This window comes from Schistocerca gregaria, chromosome X, assembly GCF_023897955.1.
Source record: "Schistocerca gregaria isolate iqSchGreg1 chromosome X, iqSchGreg1.2, whole genome shotgun sequence".
Lineage (NCBI taxonomy): Eukaryota > Metazoa > Arthropoda > Insecta > Orthoptera > Acrididae > Schistocerca > Schistocerca gregaria.
In genome coordinates, this window is record NC_064931.1 from 137,520,078 (window position 1) to 137,542,249 (window position 22,172).

Below are 22,172 nucleotides of genomic sequence, written 5' to 3' on the forward strand. Positions count from 1 at the left end.
TCGAAAGAGTTAGAACGAGGAACCGAGGGTTACGATTCCAGTATGTTAGATTCACTTCCTCAGCGAATGTGCATTTCATGAGGCATACGTTCAAAGCAATTTCCGTCTCTCGGTGTGCTGAGCATTTATCTAAGACCTGTACTGAGCGTCGCAGCAAACGTAGCGACTCGTGGCACATTTTACTACAAGTGATCAACAGTTCGGCTTTTTCTATCGCCCCAAAGTATAAATCTTTTAATACAATAAGCGAAATAGAGAATAAATAAATACGTACACCGATTATGTCTCATAAGGCGTTACACTCCTCTCCGATTTAGCAGCTGAGTGCTACGAGAAGCAAACACACGGAATCATACGCACAGTCTAAGGTGGAATTCCCTTGCTCAGGCACTGGTTCTCCGGCAGTTTTCAGCGACGAGCTATGGGCTCGCTTTGAAGTTGTCCGACAGTCTTACCCCAGAAAAAACCCAGAACCTTCTCCAGTTTCTTCGGTTTCTCGTATATTCTTAGTGCTGCTGCCAGTGTAGGCTTCACACAACACATACACAATGTGATCGAAAGTATCCGGACACCCCCAAAAACATAAGTTCCTCATATTAGGTGCATTGGGCTGCCACCTACTGCCAGGTACTTCATATCAGCGACCTCAGTACTCATTGGACATGGTGGGAGAACAGAATGGGGAGCTCCGCGGAACTCACGGGCATCGAACGTGGTCAGGTGTTTGGGTGTCACCTATGTCATACGTCTGTACGAGAGGTTTCCACACTCCTAAACATCCATAGGTCCACTGTGCCGATTTGATAGTAAAGTGGAAACGTGAAGAGGCACGTACCTCGACTGATGACTGACAGAGACCACTGGCAATTGAAGAGGGTCGTAATGTGTAATACGCAGATACCTACCCAGCCAATCACACAGGGATTCCAAACTGCATCAGGATCCACTGCAAGTACTATTACAGTTAGGCGGGAGGTGAGAAAACTTGGATATCATGGTCGAAGGGCTGCTCATAAGCCACACGCCGATAAATGCCAAACGATGCCTCGCTTGGAGTAAGGCGCGTAAACATTGGACGATTGAACAGCGAAAAAACGTTGTGTGGAGTGACGAATCACGGTGCACAATGTGGCGATCCGATGGCAGAGTGTGGGTATGGTGAATGCCCGGTGAACGTCTGCCAGCGTGTGTAGTGCCAACAGTAAAATTCGGAGGCGGTGGTGTTATAGTGTGGTCGTGTTTTTCATGGAGGGGGCTTGCACCTGTTGTTGTTTTGCGTGGCACTATTACAGCACAGGCCTACATCGATGTTTTAAGCACCTTCTTGCTTCCCACTGTTGAAGAGCAATTCGGGGAAGGTGATTGCATCTTTCAACACGATCGAGTACCTGTTCATAAAGCACGGCCTGTGGCGGAGTGATTACACTACAATAACTTCCCTGTAACGGACTGGTCTGCACAGAGTCCTGACCTGAGTCCTATAGAACACTTTTGGGATGTTTTGGAATGTCGAATTCGTGCCAGGCCTCAGCGACCGACATCGATAGCTCTCCACAGTGAAGCACTCCGTGAAGAATGGGCTGCCATTCCCCAAGAAACCTTCGAGCACCTGATTGAACGTATGCCTGCGAGAGTGGAAGCTGTCATAAAGGCTAGGGGTGGGCCAACACCGTATTGAATTCCAGCATTACCGATGGAGGGCGCCACGAACTTGTAAGTCATTTTCAGCCAGATGTCCGGATACTTTTGCTCACATAGTGTATAAATATGCTTGTTCTAATAAATAAATTTCATTAAAAATAGTAAGTAGTCAAATAACATGAAATTCATTAAAACTTCATGCTAATGCATCATGCAATTATATTACCTCTCAAACGTCATACAAATTTAGTAATACGACCAATTATGAAAAAAAGTGGATTTAAAGTTAAGTTTGAGCGGGAGTCGAACCGTCGCCTCTTACACGTTCGTTTGTCGAAGTTTGAATGCTAACCACTAACCCCTTTCTCTCTCTCTCTCCCCATCTCCATCTCCATCTCCATCTCCATCTCCATCTCCATCTCCATCTCTATCTCCATCTCCATCTCTATCTCTATCTCCATCTCTATCTCTATCTCTGTCTCTCTTTATTTATTTATTTTTTACATGATGGACGCGTAAAAATTCTCTTGCGATTTTCTCGGAATTGCCAGAGTTGTGCACCTTACTGCTAGCACATTACGCTGTTGTAATGGCCCAGTGAAGGCGTACGAAGTCTGATGTAAATCTGTGATCCCAATGTCGTGGCGACCCCTTGTCTGTTCTGTAAGCGCAGTTCACTTCGACGACAATTCGGAGTGTTTATTGTTTTTCCTCTGGAAACGGGGTCCCGGGTTCGATTCCCAGCCAGGTCGGGTATTTTCTCCGCCCAGGGACTGGATGTTTGTGTTAACCTCATCATCTCATCATCATTCGGGTTGTTGCGAGATTGGAAATGGAAAGATTTTGAACTTGTACGGGCGACGATGACCACCATGTTGAGCGCCCCACAAACCATCATCATCATCATCATCATCATCGGGATGTTTGTGTCCGATTCTATCGGAAGAAAGTTACAAATACCCGTAACAGCAATATTGTTGTACATACATATTTTTCTACATTAAAAAGAAATCTTCAGATATGAAATATTTACTGTCTTGATCGCAGTTATGTACATTGGATTACTAGTTTCGGCAGGGATAAGCTGCCACCTTCAGATCCGCAAGGTTACAAAAATTACAAAAATATTACATCGTTGAAACTGTAATCGTAAACTAACAATTTTACATAAGTTCGTTTTGACATACCCTCAATGTACAGGTTATGTATTCATGCTGTGCGATAAACCACACGTTCGTTTTTGTACCTTCTTAAACAGTGTATCACACAGCATGATTTCATAACCTGTATCCTGAGAGCATGTAAAAAGATCTTAGGTAAATTCGTTAATTTACTATTACAACTACAGCACTTTAATATTTTTGTAATTTTTGAAACCTTGCAGTTGTGTAGAGGGCAGCTTAGCTCTGCCGAAACTAGTAATACAGTGCACCTAGTTGCGACCGAGGCAATAAAAACTTAATATCTGACGCTTTCTTTACATTGAATACACAATCTCTCTTCAGCTGACAATGTCAGGTATGTATAATTTTTTGCCTTAATTCCTCAGATTCTGAGACACAGTCAGTGGGACTAGCTTTTACTCGTCGTAAATGGAAAATGAAGTTCAAATAATAAAAATGAAAAAAAAGAAATGTGGCTTACTCGTCGCTGAATGGATCCCAATGAAGACTTTTCCACGTTATAAAATTACAGAGGTGGTTGTAGAAATCGGACCCTAAAGAGTCGCATTAAGAGGGGAAACCACATTAGGAGGCTGTTTGACATTGATTCCTTGGGATTTTTTTTTTGGGTGTGAAGAATTAGTTGGAATTGAATCCAATTTTGACATCATTACATTCATATTTCTAACAGTTTTTGTGAATTTTTTTGGATAATTTCAGCCAAAAATAACAAAGTTACGCTGTGATGTCCGCTGAAGGTTGTAAGTACAGTTCTCCAATTGCGTGCTGTGTAGCCGTTCCGATTATCATCTGAAATCAAAAAGGTTTTGATTTTACATTAATAGCATATTTTCTAAGAATATGAAACTGAATGCAGGTGAAAATAATCAAAATTAAAAATTTTGCAGGCGTTGGAACAATTTACTTCGATTTTTACGAGTTTTGTCTCTAATATACCCATAAAATCATGATATCATCTCACAAGTTGGTTCATATAATTAGTAATTTTATAAAGACTCATACTATCGATTTTCATAATGGTCGGTTCTATACTTTTTGAAGTAGACTGCACGCAAATGTAAAAAAAGTCATTTCGAGGTAAACGCGTTTGAAAAATAAATTCTTTGTAACTAGATATTCAAGGAAGTTAACATTAATATAAAATGCTTAATCTGCGATTCCAGTACCATATAGTAATCCTTCTTCTTCCTCATGGGCTATTTTTTGTGCTTGCAGCAGTGCTTTCCGAGCTTTCCGACCTTGCTTCGAGTCCAATGAACTACGTTGATTCTGCCGGCTCACGCGCTGGTAATCCATTTGTTCGGCATAATTGAAGCTTTACGTGCCTACTACAATTCCTGCCTCGTTCAAGACCATCAGAAGGGATGAATTTCCTTCACTGAATAAGCCCGCTGCTAAATACGATGCCAATTCAACTACTTTTAGTCCGCCTGTGTTTAAGAACTAATCGCTAAATAGTGGAACTAAAACTTTCATTCGCCTTTTGTGTGTGGCCACCTAAACATCTCTCCAGTAATTCATGCCTTGATAGATCTTCATATGTGGAAAATGTGCACTCGGTTCTATACTCATAAAATCTAAAGGAATGCGAATTTCGATTTGAAATTTTGACAGCCTATTCTTGGACAGTTACGCTAACGATTTATGTAATAAAAAAATCGGATTTTTTTAACCTCCTAATGTGGTTTCCCCCCTTAATATCAACTAACCATAATCGCTACACTAAGGACTCGACGTTATTTCATTTTTGTTACAATGACTGTAAGAAATCTTGCAACGTATGGCGAGAAGGGGAAAAATTAAAATAGAAATGTAAGTGGAGTCAAAGAGGTGAGAGCGGATATTGCGAGGTACACGGCCGGAGTGAGAAAGAAGGCATACTGTGTAGACAGTCTAATGGCCAATGTGGTATGCAAGCAATTCACTTTGCAACCTTGACAGTGCGCGAAGCCCGTTGCGCCAGCCGGCGCAGCGGATGAGTTCGCGCCGATTCAGCAAAACGGTGACAATCGTAGGGGCCGTTGGCCTCTGATAGTGACTCACCGTGGCCAGCGACATCTGTGAGCGCCCGGCACGTGTTACCGCTGCCGCCGCCCGCGCTCGCTTCCATCGCTATTTAAAGTTACGTGCGCCACAAGACGTACGCCATATAGACTCGGAGTTGCAGGGAGTTTGCTGACGCACTAGCCTCTGCCCGTTCACAGTTTCTACATGCACACGCCCGTACTGAAACAACTGGTTGTCGGCTATATCGGTTTCCTTCCACGCCAGTTTAACATGACTGTTATAAACGCTAAAAATAACCGGTTTCTGAAATAACCGATTTTCTCCAGTTATTTCCTGTAATAAACGTAGAAATGGAACAAAGACTGCAACATATTGACTCACTCAGTCTCAAGATACACAGAATCAGAATATTAAATTAAAAAGGCGAAAAAAAGGAAACTTGGTCCGTCCAAAGTTCTCTGCTTTTTTCTTAAAGTGATAAGTGATTGAATACTGCAGAAAATCACCGATATCCTCGTACTGATTCTAATTTTTTGAAACTGTGCTCAAGAATCATGTAACAACCGGAATTATCGGAATAGTCAGTGTTAAGGGCCGAGAGGTTCTAGGCGCTTCAGTCTGGAACCGCGCGACCACTACGGTCGCAGGTTCGAATCCTGCCTTGGGCATGGATGTGTGTGATGTCCTTAGATTAGTTAGGTTTAAGTAGTTCTTACTCTAGGGGACTGACGACCTGAGATGTTAGGTCCCATAGTGCTCAGAGCCATTTTGAACCATTTTTCAGTGTTAAGGAGCGAAAACTGTGGCTGAAGAACTCCATTTTTCCTGTTAACTACATAGGCAGCAAGACTAGTACTTTCTATATTTGTTGTATACTACGAATGAATTGTCAAGGTCACAATTTAATAACCATAATTTCCTTCCTCTTTTATTATTTCACAGAAGGGGCTGACAGATCTTTAATCTTTTAAAGCAAATGAAGCATTGTACTTCATTGCTTCCCCACTGCGTGAAAATATTTTCAGGTTAGGCTTGGTGCTATTCTGCAATACAACGAATGTCCGGCGTCAATAGCGAAAGACTAGAGACCAGGTGTGGGGGGGGGGGGGGGGGGGGGGTCTTGCACACTGCACGTACTTACGTACCTTCAGCCACGAAAAAAGGCAATAAGGACATATTGTCTCAGCTACGCTGTACCAATTCTTATGCCATTTGTTTGTCGATCATTTATGTCGGCAGTTTTATTAAAAGAGCACTAATCACTTTCCCAGGTTTCAAAAATAACGCAATATTCCAAACAATGGAAATTTTGCGAATAAAAATTACACATTTTAAAAAAAAAAGACTTATTTATGGTTCAAATGGCTCGGAGCACTACGGGACTTAATGTCTTTGGTCATCAGTCCCCTAGAACTTAGAACTACTTAAACCTAACTAACCTAAGGACATCACACAACACCCCGTCATCACGAGGCAAAGGAAATCGCTGACCCCGCCGGGAATCAAACCCGGGAACCCGGGCGCGGGAAGCGAGAACGCTACCGCACGACCTCGAGCTGCGGACTAAAGACTTATTTAAAAACGAAAAATTTTAGCACTATTGCTATGACTGCCTGATATTTCGGATTTTCTATTCAGTTGATAAAAAACAGCTGTTATATCCAAAATCTAACAAATACCGTAAAATGCCGGTTATTCCTAACTAAAACGCCGCTATCGGTCTTAACGGGTCGGTCTTTCCCATCCCTAGTGTAGACTCCGTCCTTCGACGCTTCAAACAATGAAATGAGAAAAGATGTGACAGCGTTTGATTCCGTACTGTAACGCAGGTCTTAATCCCATGTGTGGGTCATTTGGGTCACAATCCTCCCAAAAAATAACTCCAGTAAAAAAGTTTACATTGTTCCATATCGATACATCAGTTTCCACAGGTAGGACTGGGTGTGATCCCCTACCCCTCCACCCCACTCCCCTGCAGTTATGAAAAATAACAGAGATGCCGACTTCCTGAATATAGGCGAAAATGCCTAAAACATAGCACTCTTATCATTTACGCTCTGTCATAGCTTTAATATGCAGAACTATGATCAAAATCGAAGTGCCAAGTGCAATACTGCTAATGGTGAACGCACACTTGGATTTTATATCGTGTAAGTTTTTTATGTTGTCTATGTTGTGAGAGTTTGTTGCTATTATAGTTTTTAAATAGACTGCATGATGCACGTAATTCCCGAATTTTCGGACGAATGCTTTACAGATTCCATATTCCGCTGACTGCTATTAACATATTTTATTATTATTATTGTTATTATTATCGTAGGTATCTGCGGAACATTCACAGTGCAGATGACGGGGGAGAGGGGAGTGAGAAACGCCTGACATACTGCCAACTTCTTATCCCGTCAATAATGGCAATAATAAATATCGAAATATTGAAGCATCTAACACAGCAATTAAAAAAACGAATGCATTGTCGTATCCCGTGTTTGTGGCATTCTACATGTTTGTGCGATATCTGAAAGACCGGCCGTGAAGACGAATGAAAGAAGTATGGCACAGGGAGTAGTGGTTACAGTGTGTAGTATTATTCCAAAAATAAATTGAATCCCTTTCCACATATGTGAAGATAGATTTTCATTGGTGTCTCTAATTGTCTCCAACTTAATATTCGGATGGTCCCTCGAATAGGCTAAGCCGATTTCATCCTCCATTCCGAGCCAGTACGTCTTCTCTCATAACGATGTCGTCGGTGAGACGTTAAACCCTTATGATCTTTTTTTTAAAATGTGTCCCTAAATCGCTAACTGCGAATACCGGGATAGTTCCCTCGACACGACCACTGGCTTTTTCTTACGCCCTCCGTCTCCATCGGAATTAATGGTCCATTACAATCGTCCCCAGCGAATGGTGTTTAAGACATGGGTCTCATCTTTGAGAGGGCCGCATGTTCTTCAATACTCTGAGGTTAATGCTCCCACGATCCCTTAAACAATGATACCTTTCACGTTCTACCTAGCTGAGCCGGTACTCCATCTGTGCTAACTCAGATGTCGATAGGACGTGTTCCTTCCTTTCATCGAATGATCCCATGCCGACCGGATGTTACTTTTCTAATACCCTCTCCTCTGTCAATATGAAAAAGAAGAGGAGAGAGGAAATTGAGTGTTTTCATAAATACGGCAGATAATAGTACTGACTTATTTCCCCACAACAGCCAACACATATAAGAAAAAACTACAAATATTAATCACTACGATTTGAGAGTACAGCAGTAATAGTTAATAGTCACGTGAGACGAATAAAAATATTTCCTACTGTCAGGACATATGAAAGAAAAACGAGCCCTTATGGCTAGTCATGATTAGCAGTAGAACAGAATTTTCTGATCATTTCGCGACTTTTGTGTAAACGTGGTGTTTTAATTGATCTTTGGGACGCCGTAGGATACCCTCACAACAACGTTCCTAATATTGCTCCTGCACCCTTGCCTTTTTCTTGTCTTCTCTTTGCGTCGTTTCTACTTCCCTCGGCCTATGTGTCGAAGATACTGGAAGACATTCTACACTACACTATGGCTACTGAAAGCAGATACACCTCCGTGGACGTGGTATTATGTAAGGCGCAGCAGCGCACTGACTCAAGACTGGGAAGTAGCAAGTTCGAATCCTGCTCGTAGAAATTCTAGAAAGTTTAAAAAAGAAAATTAGCTCCAGAGGTATTATTTCGAAACGTCCTTCTGTTTCGTATATTTCTTTTACGTTCTTTGTGAATCGTGCAGGAGCAGTGGCGGAATGTCATCCTGGAATCCGTTTCTGTTAAGCCATTCGTACTTCACAGGCTGGATTTCTACCGAGTGGAGGCGTAAGACACGAGATCAGAAAAAATAGCGGAAGCTGCGGCAAAGTGACGTTATAAATGGAAACTGCAGTTCTTTGTTTGCTGTTTCATAAGCTACGAAAATAGCTGCAGCATTATTTTAAACGGATAACGGGGTGTACGTAGTCGTGCTGTAGTTCCGGCGATCTAGCTGGAATGCTGCCGACTACCTCTTTTTTAGTACGAGTGACCTGCGGCTGTGCAACTGCTCTGCTGTGACGTCATCAGCCTCGAGGCCGACCAAGGTGGATGAGAAGCGTTGTTCGCCTCAGGTCTTGAGTCATTTGTTCGTGCTCTAAGACAACGCAGGAGCGATCCGCTGTAACCTGCATTAAATGCCTTTCACTTGCCTGGCGTCACAAAGGCTAAGGGCAAGTGTGCCCAGGAACGAACAAACCCTCATTCCTCTGGATCGACAGCCCTCCTCGAAAAACATTCGGTTGGTGCGGTAACAAAAATTCTCGTCGCTAACAAATTAACGTGTTTGTTGAGTTTTGGGATTTGCAGACGATCAGCGCGTCGCACAAACACAGCAGCTTACCTCGATCATAAATAAACAAATTTATTATTATGTGCACCTGCCTCCGTACAGCACGCCTGTGCGGTGGCAATGACTGGGAGGTAAACCAGTTTGAGTCCTTGTAGTGGAAAGTATTCACTAGCAGTATTTGACCGCCAAGGCGAGGAGAGGTGGTAACGTGGAGTTCCTGATCACCAGTCTTTGCGCCCGTGTCCTGGAGTTGAATTCCAGACCTCTCCGCAGTCTCTCATGATGTGAGCACTTGTTGATGGTGATCCGTCTGTAGGATGCAGATGTTAAGGTCTTGCTACTATTCAAGACGAGTAGGCTACATCTGGCTCCGAGTTTCAACCTCTCCCATCTCTTCATCCGTAACTACACAAACTCACAGTACACCACACAAGCACTCATCACGCGATACATACACACTTGGCACGTCATACCGGGTCGGGGGTAGGCAACGGTAAACCATCTCTACTAGCACCTTTGCGTCAACAGCGATGGAGGATTCCTGGATCTGCTCCCTTCCGCTCATTCCTCGAGTATGGGGCTCATTTGACTTGAATATGCTGACGGTAAACGTATGGAAAAACTCAGCTTCATCTCATTATGCGATTGGCGATCAATCAGTGCAAAGTTTCAAAACCGTTAATTATTTAACAGTATGTGTCTGAAACGATTTAAAGTGGAAGCTGCACATAAAGGTAGTCGCAGGAAAGACTGCAGCCAGACTGAGTTTCATTGGAATAATCCTAAGACGGAATACTCGTAATTCACGTACTGAGATAGTGATTTATAAAAGCCACGTTCGACCCATTCGTGAATGCTACTGGTCAATGTGGGACCCCTGTTAAGTAGAACTGGAACAGAGGTTTGAGATGATCCAAAGAGATTTGCACAGCTCGTCATGAGTCTGTTTAACCAGTGAGGCATCACAGGAACGCTCAAAAGTCTTCAACAACATATGCTACGAGGAAGGAGCTTTACAAAGCGGGAGACCTTGCTCTCAAAATTGCGAGAATGCCCATTCCATCACAAAGAAAAAAAATACATATTACATACGTTTATCGTGATGATAAAACATCCTAATTTTGCAACTGAATGCTTATTTTGTTTCAGACCAAACATGTTTCACCAATACGTGTTGGGCATCATCAATCCTGTCGCCATCCTTCAGTATTTAGTATTTTATCAATTCTCAGCAACTGCAGTTGTGTATGCCAAAATAATCAGCAATCGCAGTTACATAAAAGAGATTCAATTTCTTAGCGGGTCTCGGGCATTTTGTGCCCTTCTTCAGAAGGCTGTACAGGAAAATGCACCACAAATAACTAGAAGTCAGATGAGAATATTAAAATTAGGGACGAAAAGGTTAAAAATTTTAAAAACTGAAAGATAAAAAATGGTACATTTTTATAACTATCGCATTATTTGCGAGTGTAAACAATAAGGCGCATATAGCAAAATGAAGTGTTCCTAAAAAGAATAAAAATTAAAAAAATGATCAGGTAGTCAAATATACTTTACTTGTTTCATACGTCTCACATGAATGTCGCTATTTATATTAACTTCACGAAGCGTATTTAGGACTTTGTATACATTTCTGACCTAGTTACTCCACTGAATCAAAATTATGTAACTATGCCCACGTTTCCTTTCTCCCATAGTTAATTTTGAATCTTCGTTTTTACTGCTGATTAGAAATTGTTTCTCCATTTACTCCAGTTATCGCTTCTCGCCCTTTGATGCGTCTCGTGCTCTGTTTGCGAGGGTGTATTTCCTCCAGCCACGCTATTGGCATCTCTACATCAATTGAGCGACTTGTTCTAAAACTTACAGTACCATACAACAGGTATAAAAGCCGATCGATACAATTCTTTCACAAAACGTACTTCCGACCTGCATATATCCCAGTACTAGTAGTTTCATTATAATATAATTGTGCCCATGCTGCTCCTCCTCTCTAGTCACTTTCCGATACTTAATATTAACCAATGATTGAGACCGATAATTAATATTACCAGTGATTGATAATTGTCTCTATGCTTACTCCAGTTACCGTTTCCAGCCCCACGATGCACTTCGCACTTGGTTTCTGCTGACAGGTTCGCTACTAGAGTGCTACTGACCTCACTGCACCGTTTTGGAGATTAGTTCCAACATTTCCTACCATAGCGCCACATGTCGTCGATATTAACCTGTTTTATTTATCATTAGGTTTTTAGACTCCTTATTATGCTGCTTATGTCAACTTATGACAACTATAGGTGAGTACAGTTTTGTCGTATTATTCTGTCGTACTTTCCCCTCCACACTGAGACCAACATCAAGAGATGTATGTCATTACTGATCAGCTCCTGTTCTGGCATGATGCATGCACTTTATACGATTTTTGTACAGATACTATGAACCACATGTAAGCATCTACGAGCCCTTACTATTTTAACAGATTCAGCATTGTATTACTTCTTGCTGCTGTATTTTTTTTTAGGACCACGGCATTTTTCTGTATGCATCTTCTTATGGATACTCGCAAATAATGCGATAGGCATAAGTATGTACCATTTTTTATCTTTACATTTTCATACTTTTTGTCCTTAATTTTAATATTCTTATCTGACTTCTACTTATTTGCGGTGTATTTTCCTGTACAGCCTTTTGCATAATGGTACTAAGTCCCGAAACCGGTATAGATATAAACTTTCTTTTATGCAACTAGTTGCTTAGTATTTCGGTATACCCTTCAATATGTTAACATAGCTTTTTATTTCGATGCAGTAAGATGACTGTAGATAGCAGAGTGAAGATGGAAGGTGAAATATCGAGAATGTTACGCGACCAACGATTTGCCAGTTTGCAGGCGTACTAGATCAGCAAGACGTATGTCATAGAGTTTAGTCCGTCTAAAAATAAATACACATCCAGAAGTTGGCAGAACTCGGTTGTCTTTTCTGGCAGTAACTTTGACGTAATATCTTTGATGGGAAAATATTCTTCAGGTACAATGCAGTATCTGTGACATGACTACTAATCGCAAAATGACAGATCTCTCTCACCTATGTATTCACTGGGGATCACGGGTCTTACCTAGCATGAATAGGTGAAACATGTTTGGTAAGGAACAAAACCATGGAGCTGCAAAAGACAGAACTTTTCTTATATTAATTATGCACATAGTTGTAGTAGCAAATGAGCAGGAATGACCGCAAATATTCGCAAACATATTACTACCTCGAATATGTATTCTAATAGCGACCGTGAGGGTCAAACTAGAGAAAACTGAACTTATAAAGAAACTTTAATCGAAAGCTACGAAAATTTCGCAACTTCGGAAGGACTTCGTGATCCCAGTCACAGATTTTTGCTATTCATTTGTGTTTCCTCGTCTTGTACTTTTCTTTTTCCCTTTTACTGTCAACAAAAAATTATTTGTCTGATACAATGAATGACAACAACTCATATATTTGGACTACTGAATGTTGTTTACCTTTTCCTGGGGGTATTTGATACAGCAGCCGATGTTTTTATAACAGGTCTGGGAACAAAAAATGTAAAACTTTGCTTTATTAACGCTGAAATAAAGTGTAGCTTGTTCTGATTGCTCCAAACTGAATATTAAATTACTACTTTCTTGTTTCGTTTTTAAGAGTCAGTCGCTGTTAAGAAAGTCAACCCCTCAATCTCTCACTTTTTAATCTAGCTCCTGTTATTTCTCTGCCAACCAGAACACGAGAAATAATAGCAGCTGATTTTATTACGCTTCGCTCCTGCAGAAAACCGGCAAACTTTTTAGCGAACGTTCCTCGTGACTCTCTTTTCAAAGCAAATACCTCCAGCTGGGACCAGTACAATCTCATATTACAGATGAGCAACCAACGACTGTCATTTTACACAAATGTGGACGTTTGTCATTCAATGTACATTCTGCTAATAAGTACCTTTTTTGCTGTGAAAATAATGGATTACGGCCGAGAGAAGAGTTTTGCAAATCGGCTGTCTCGGGTTTTATGTCACTCTGAAGGGTATTCTTTTATGTAGCTATAATAAAGCTTGCAGAAGAAACGCTACGGCCCGCACTTAGACGGTGCAACCAACTTTGGTCTTCCACCTATAGCTTACTTTGTCTTCTATGTCATACCAATTGGAAATTTTGCTATTGTACTCTCTCGAGACAACTACAAATATTTTATTACCTTTCAAAGTTTTTAAGAGCTTAATGAGTAAGAATGGAAAGGCAAGAGCATAAAGTGTACTCTACTCGGAATCAAGGTTTCTGCCTTCACTCAACTTCTGTTTATAACGCGTAATACATTTTGTAGCATTTGACTTCATTATCAGGTGCAGGTTAGCACAATTAGATTTTTCTTTCTTTTTACTCCCCATGGCGCAGCAGTAAATTTCGTACGACATTTTATTCCGTAGAACTTATTACAGAAGACGACGTATGCTCCGCCATTCAGGATCAAAGAACACAATATTCATGAAGGTATCAGGTGATGACTCGTACTTTACGTCAACATTTCTACGACAACGACAATCGCGCTAAGTTATTTTTAGAAAGCGACGAGAGCCTACATCTGGGTGTCCAGATCGGAAATGAAACTCTGCTCTCCCTATTGCCTTAGCCACAGTTCGTCCTCTCCCCGTTTTTCCAAATTTACTTTCGCTGAGCTGTCAACAGATTTGGGATTCATCTTACACAACACATTCTCATGCTTATTTCTACGACCGAGCGGGGTGGCGCAGTGGTTAGCAGTGTGGACTCACATTCCGAAGGACGACGGTTCAAATCCCCGTCCGGCCAAGAAGACTACGGTTTTCCGTGATTTCCATAAATCGATTTAAGCAAATGCGCGTGATGGCTCCTTTGTGAAATGTAAAGCCGATTTCCTTCTCCATCGTTCAGTAATCCGAGCTTTTATTTCGTCGCTAATGACTTTGTTGTTGACGTGGCATTAAAGTCTGATCAACCTACTACTTAATTCTACGAGCAAAATATTCTGCCCTCTTTCCGCTGATGTGTCTTTGGCAGCAACTACTTGATATGCCGTTAGTCGTTCTTTAGTATTCTTTCTTTCACTGGTGCCATGTCCCGTGCTGACGCAGAGTCGGCATTGTTAGGAACGAATTTGGCAAGGTTAGTGTAAAAGGGTGGCCGGATGCTCTTCCTGCCGCCACCCTGTTCCCCCCGGGATGGAAATAGTGTACCCCTGTTGTCTGCGTCTAGTGTAATGCATGGAATAGTGCGAACGTATTCAGATGTCTGTGAGTCGTGGAACTGAGGCGAAACGTAGGGACCAGCCCGATATTCACCTAGTGGGATATGGAAAACCGCCTAAAAACCACATCCAGGCTGGCCAGCAAACCGACCGACGTCTGTAACCCGCCAGGCGGATTCGATCCGGGGCCGGTGGGCCTACCCGAGTCCAGGAAGCAGCGCATTAGCGCTCTCGGCTAACCTGGTGGGGTTTTAGTCGTTCTGTAGTATACTGTGCACTTTCTCGGTCTCTTCATTAGAGGATGCAGTTCTGCGAGATCGTTCCGGTGGACCATTCCCAAAAGACGTGCGGCGACGTTTGCACACAGCTGACCGTTTCCATAAAGGAAATACATTCGCAGTTGCGAATATGAGCCACCATCTGCTGTGTATTGGAAGCATGACAGTGAAAATTTGTCCAGGAGTGGGACCCGAACCCGGATATCTCGCCTTAATCCTTTCGGCTATCCGTGCACGCATCGCGGCCAGACCCAAACTTCCATATGTCGTCGTCCATTTGCCACAACCTGCAATCGTACGTTACGTATATCCCAGTCCGGAAAGGACATATCAATTGAGGGTAGAGAACCTGATATTGGCGGCTAAATGCGGATACAACAGCGCCTGCGTTATTAAGGAACATTGTAGCGTACTTCTTAATAACAAAGGCAACGCTATTTCGCATTTCCACACAGCTGAAAACGAAGCAGCACTTTCCGTACAAGCCTCAACGAACTTTGAATTCCCATTGATGACAAATCGTTCAAAATATTTCACTAGATCACGGTATTCCAGTTTCTCTTCTCTCTTTCTTACCGTTTATCCTGTCGTACGGAGGCATCTGTCCTTCATGATATGGAAAATTTGTTTTATTTTAATTCGTGGCCGTTGCCCTCCCTGTCATCACAGCCGTCAGTTAACGTAAGGATTGGAAGTCTTGTGCGCCAATCGTGTAAACATTGTTCTGTACGCTACCATATTTTGACATGTCGTTTATCGTATTTGATGAGGCAGAGATTGAGGGCCAGATCAGCGGTTGCCTGGAAAACCATACACAATGTCGCTGGTCTACCAGCTCGAGTGCCAATCTGTTGTTTACACTCGTTAGTTGAGCCTACCACCGTAATTAGTACTCTGGCGTCGCTTATATGTCAGGGATAAAATCTAAAGAGAAATTTGTGTGACTGATATAGACGTTGATGTAATTTAACAGCTGCACTTGAAAATCTGTGACCGGACTGCGACTCGAACCCGGTTTCTCCTTTTCTCGCGAACGGTCGGCTTGACCTCATTGGTCATCCCATTCACTCACAGCAGCTAATCATACTAATTTCCCGTTAGTTATGAATATAAAGGCTGCTTAAGTCGATCATTAGTGTCCAGACATATAATTTTGTAGGAATAAAATCAGTCTGGGAACTTTTAGACGGACGGTTTACATCAAATGCGGGGAAAACATTTGTGAATAAAGAATGTGTGTCCTTGAAAACTGCCGAGCGGGGTAGTCGCGAGGTCTTGGGCGTCTTGTCACGGTTCGCCCGGCTCTCCCCGTCGGAGGTTAGAGTCCTCCCTCGAGCATGGATGTGTGTGTTTTCCTTAGCGTACGTTAGTTTAAGTTGGGCTAAATAGTGTGTAAGCTTAGGGACCGATGACCTCAGCAGTTTGGTCTCATAAGATCTTACTACAAATTATCAAATTTTCCTTGAAAACTATTGAGCACTTTACGTTACCATTTGACTTGTGTAACTGCGTAACATGTACCTGCGTACCAAAAACGGAATTACGCGAAATGGCCACAACGAGAAAATTCCAGAAATTTGAGCTAGTACAGAGGTTTATCGATAACCATTCTTAGCACACGCCATTTGCGAAGGGAACAGAGAAGAGATCACGTAGTGGTACCACAAGTACCCTCCGCCACGCGCCGTCCCTTAATGACGTAGATGTAGATTACATTGATGTAAGCGACATGTCTGCGCCAGACAGAGAACATCTACTTTCAGAATGAGATTTTCACTCTGCAGCAGTGTGTGCGCTGATATGAAACTTCCTGGCAGATTAAAACTGTGTGCCCCACCGAGACTCGAACTCGGGACCTTTGCCTTTCGCGGACAAGTTCTCTACCTACTTTTTTTTTTTTTTTTTTAAATCTCACATTGGTCGATGAATTTGTTCGTGGCGGACGTCCGATGATAGCGGTTCAGGTTCTTTGTTCATCCGTTCACTCAGTTTTTTTATTACAGAAAGTAGCTAACCCTCTGACGGAGCACGCTGAGTGACCGTGCCGGCGTCCAACTGAGCTACCCATGCACAACTCACGCCCCGTCCTCACAGCTTTATTTCTGTCAGTATCTCGTCTCCCACCTTCCAAACTTTACAGAAGCTCTCCTGCGAACCTTGCAGAACTAGCACTCCTGAAAGAAATGATATTGCTGAGACATGGCTTACCCACAGTCTGGGGGATGTTTCCAGCGAAAGGCAAAGGTCCCGAGTTCGAGTCTCGGTCTGGCACACAGTTTTAATCTGCCAGGAAGTTTCATCAGCGCACACGCCGCTGCAGAGTGAAAATCTCATTCTAGAAACATCCCCCAGGCTGTGGCTAAGCTTGTTTCCGCAATATCCCTCCTTTCAGAAGGGCTAGTTCTGCAAGGTTCGCAGGAGAGCTTTTGTAAAGTTCGGAAGGTGGGAGACGAGGTACTGGCAGAAGTACAGCTGTGAGGACGAGGCGTGAGTCATGCTTGGGTAGTTCACATGGTAGAGCACTTGCCCGCGAAAGGCAAAGGTCCCGAGTTCGAGTCTCGGTCCGGCACACAGTTTTAATGTGCCAGGAAGTTTCAACATCTACTTTGCTTCCGAACGTTACTTACGACAGAAGACGTCGACAGGACGTTAAAATCTGGCTTTAGCGTCAGTTTCGTTTCTTTCCGTTCTAAGGCCGACACCGAGACCCCAAAGCGATCTCCGCAGTGGCGGAAGAATCTCGCACCGACGCGCCGTCTCCGGTAACTTGACGGTGATGTAAATGAAACGGACGGACTTCCGCGTTCTGCACCGCTCTCGGGCACGGCACTCATTAGACTGTTCCTGGTGCGGAAACATTCTCATCGCAGAGCGTGGCAGCTCGCGTTTTCACTTTCTTCTGCGTTACGTGACCGCGAGAGCAAAGGACGCACTCGTTCGTGGGAAGAGCCGAGGCGCAATGCGTGAGTGTGCGCTGATAAGGCCCACCAGCGTTAATGAACTCTTTCTGGAGCGGCGGCCCCGATCTACAAACTGTGTGCAACGTGTATTATCTGCGCCCTGGAAACAGTCGAGTGCTGAACTAGCGGTCACAGTCCTCGCCACCAAACACGTGGCAGCTGCCCGGTTTTAAGTTGGAATCTCATAGCTAAAGAAACGATGCTGTGAACAACTGCACAATAACACTGCCAATATTCTCAGTCTATTGCAGTGCTTTATTCAAGCAGTGCAGTTCAACGGAATGGATAGTAGCTTACAAAGAAATTATACAGGGTGGTCCATTGATAGTGACCGGGTCAAATATCTCACGAAATAAGCATCAAACGAAAAAACTACAAAGAACGAAACTCGTCTAGCTTGAAGGGGGAAACCAGATATCGCTATGGTTGGCCCGCTAGATGACGCTGCCGTAAGTTCAAAAATAGTTCAAATGGCTGTGACCACTATGGGACTCAACTTCTGAGGTCATTAGTCCCCTAGAACTTAGAACTAGTGAAACCTAACTAACCTAAGGACATCACACACATCCATGCCCAAGGCAGGATTCGAGCCTGCGACCGTAGCGGTATCGCGGTACCAGACTGCAGCGCCTAGAAGCGCACGGCCACTTCGGCCGGCGCTGCCGTAAGTCAAACGGATATCACATGTTTTTTTAAAAATAAGAAACCCCATTTTCATTACATATTCGTGTAGTACGTAAAGAAATATGAATGTTTTAGTTGGACCACTTTTTTCTCTTTGTGATAGATGACGCTGTAATAGTCACAGACGTATAAGTACGTGGTATCGCGTAACATTCCGCCAGTGCGGACGGTATCTGCTTCGCGGTACATTACCAGTGTTAAAATTGACCGTTTTCCAATTGCGGAAAAGGTCGATATCGTGTTGATGTATGGCTATTGCGATCAAAGTGCCCAACGGGCGTGTGCTATGTATTCTGATCGGTATCCTGGACGACATCATCCAAGTGGCCGGACCGTTCGCCGGATAGTTGCGTTGTTTAAAGAAACAGGAAGTGTTCAGCCACATGTGAAACGTTAACGACGACCTGCAACAAATGGTGATGCCCAAGTATGTGTTTTAGCCGTTGTCGTGGCTAATCCACATATCAGTAGCAGACAAATTGCGCGAGAATCGGGAATCTCAAAAACGTCGGTGTTGAGAATGCTACATCAACATCGACTGCACCCGCACCATATTTCTATGCGCCAGGAATTGCACGGCGACGACTTTGAATGTCGTGTACAGTTTTGCCACTGGGCACTAGAGAAGTTACGGGACGATGACAAATTTTTTGCACGCGTTCTATTTAGCGACGAAGCGCCATTCACCTACAGTGGTAACGTAAACCGGCATAATATGCACTATTGGGCAACGGAAAATTCACGATGGCTGCGACAAGTGGAACATCAGCGACCTTGGCGGGTTAATGTATGGTGCGGCGTTATGGGAGGAAGGATAATTGGCCCCCAATTTTATCAATGGCAATCTAAATGGTGCAATGTATGGTGAATTCCTAGGTAATGTTCTACCGATGTTACTACAAGATGTTTCACTGCATGACAGAATGGCGATGTACTTCCAACATGACGGATGTCCGGTACATAGCTCGCGTGCGGTTGAAGCGGTATTGAATAGCATATTTCATGACAGGTGGAGTGGTCGTCGAAGCACCATACCGTAGCCCGCACGTTCACCGGATCTGACGTTCCCGGATTTCTTTCTGTGGGGAAAGTTGAAGGACATTTGCTATCGTGATCCACCGACAACGACTGACAACATGCCTCAGCGTATTGTCAATGCATGTGCGAACGTTACGGAAGGCGAACTATTCACTGTTGAGAGGAATGTCGTTACACGTAATGCCAAACACATTGAGGTTGACGGACATCATTTTCAGCATTTATTGCATTAATGTGGTATTTACGCGTAATCACGCTGTAACAGCATGCGTTCTCAGAAATGATAAGTTCAGAAAGACACATGTATCATATTGGAACAACCTAAATAAAATGTACAAACGCACCCACGTTCTGTATTTCAATTTAAAAAACCTACCTGTTACCAACTGTTCGTCTAAAATTGTGAGCCATGTGTTTGTGACTTTTACAGCGCCATCTGTCACAAAGCGCAAAAAGTGGCCCAACTAAAACATTCATATTTCTTTACGCACTACACAGACATGTAATAAAAATTGGGGGTTCCTATTTAAAAAGAAACGCAGTTGATATCCGCTTGACCTATGGCAGCGCCATCTAGAGGGGCCAACCATAGCGCAATGTGGTTTCCCCCTTCAAGCTAGACAAGTTTCGTTCTTTGTAGTTTTTTCGTTTGACGCTTATTTCGTGAGGCATTTCGCCCGGTCACGATCACTGGACCACCCTGTACACTAAGTTGTCAAAAGTCATGGGATAGCGATACACACATATACAGATGGCGGTAGCATAGCTTACGCAAAGCACAAAAGACCACTGCAGTGGCGGAACTGTCATTTGTACTCTGGTGATTCATGCGAAAAAGATATCCGAAATGATTATGGCCGCACGACGGAAGTAACGCGGGGTGGTAGTTGGAGAGCTAGACGCATGGGACATTCCATTTCGGAAATCGTTAGGGCATTCAATACTCTGAGATCCACAGTGCCAAGAGTGTTCCATGAATACCACATTTCAGGCATTATCTCTCACCACTTAGAACGCAGTGGCCGACGGCTTTCACTTATCGGGCGAGAGCAGCGGCGATTGCTTAGGTTTGTCAGTGCTAACAGATAAGCAACACTGCGTGAAATAACCACAAATATTAATGTGGGACCTACGATGAACGTATCCATTAGGTCAGTGCAGCGGAATTTGGCGTTAATGAATTAAAGTTTGTGTTGGGGAGGGAACTCGACCTAGGTAGTTAGTGCAGCTATGTCTGCCATATTGCCTCGGTGGTGTAGTGGTAGCATATCTGCCTAGTAAGCAAGAAGACCCGGGTTCGAGTCCCGGCCGCGGCACAAATTTTAATTGATTTAGTCTGCTTCGATCATATTTGATCATTATCGTGAGATAATAACGAGACGGGAGTCTCAAAGGACACATTTAATTATAAGATTGGCGTTAATGGGTTATGGCAGCAGACGACCGACGCGAGTGCCTTTGCTAAGTGGATAACATCGCCTGGACTCGTGACCATATCTGTTGGACCCTTGATGACTGGAAAACCGTGCCTTGGTCATATGAGGTCAGATTTCAGCTGGTAAGAGCTGATGGTAAGGTTCGAGTGTGGCGCAGACCCCACGAAACCATGGACCCAAGTTGCACTGTTCTACGAGCTCGGCATGTTATGGGGATTGAGGCAATGTACCATTAGCTGGTGGCCGGATGACCTTCCTGACACCATCACTTCCCCTGGAACGGAATGTGTACCCCATCTGTCTGCGACTAGAGTAAATCTCATGTGGCAGTGCGAGAACGTTTTCTAAATGTCAGCGTACCGTGTATCTGGTGCGGGACTTGGGTACCAGCCCGGTATTTACCGAGGTGGATGTGGAAAATCGCCCAAAAACCTCATCTAGTCTGCCGGTTCACCAGTCCTCTTCTGGGAGAGACAGACCTCCCTGAATCTCGGAAGCGGTGCGTCAACGCGCTCGGCTATCCGGACGGGTCACTCGTTTACAGTATGCCCAAATAATTTGAGAGCTCTTGGCAAAATATCAAATAGAAAGCGTTTGATAATCGTCCCTAAAGCCATGATTTCGCTGCCACTGTTTACCACGTCTTTCCCAACATGGCAAAATGGCTACCTTTACAGCTAGACGTATACGATGAGGAGCATTAAAACGCATTCGAACTGAGATTCAGATCATTAGGAGCAGTTTTATTACATGGGTATATCGCCACATCAAATGGCATAATGTCGCAGGAAATTAACACCCAACTGGAAGTTATTTTCAGAATCGCCCCCGTATGCTTCCGCTAATGAAATGCTAAAATCAATCAGGAAAACTATTAAAAAATTATATTTTTCTATATATTATAATTTCGTCAAGTGCAGTGGCGAAGTCTGTCCTAGTAAAACTGCTATCAGTGAAATATTGCGAATGCTTTCGAATCACTTTTCGAGTAAGTAGATCAATAACGTGTTGCTGGTGACATACAAGAAACCTCAGACTTATTGTGAAGAAAAGAGAAAACACAGCAACAGGAGGATACGGCTGCAGAAGTACAGTCCAAGACTGATTAACCCCTTGGCCTACCCGCTGTCTCCCGAGTGCTCGGGCCATAGTAAGCAACGAGGACGATCGCGCGCCGAGCAATTGTGCCGATTAGCTGTTTGCTCGAACCCGCGCAAAATGTATGCGTCGTATGACATGTATATTTCGACGCGACGTTAGGAACTGTGAAATAATAAACAACCTTTGGGCACAACCAATAATTTTAAGATGTTGGGAAGTAAATATGAT

General features: G+C 43.4%; 1 non-coding gene across 1 annotated transcript; it reads left to right on the forward strand.

The window, feature by feature from the left end:
• The first annotated feature begins 20,651 nt into the window (after positions 1–20,651).
• On the forward strand, positions 20,652–20,723 carry Trnat-agu (transfer RNA threonine (anticodon AGU)). The gene has a single exon. It is a non-coding gene; the product is annotated as a tRNA-Thr (tRNA).
• Positions 20,724–22,172: the final 1,449 nt, after the last annotated feature.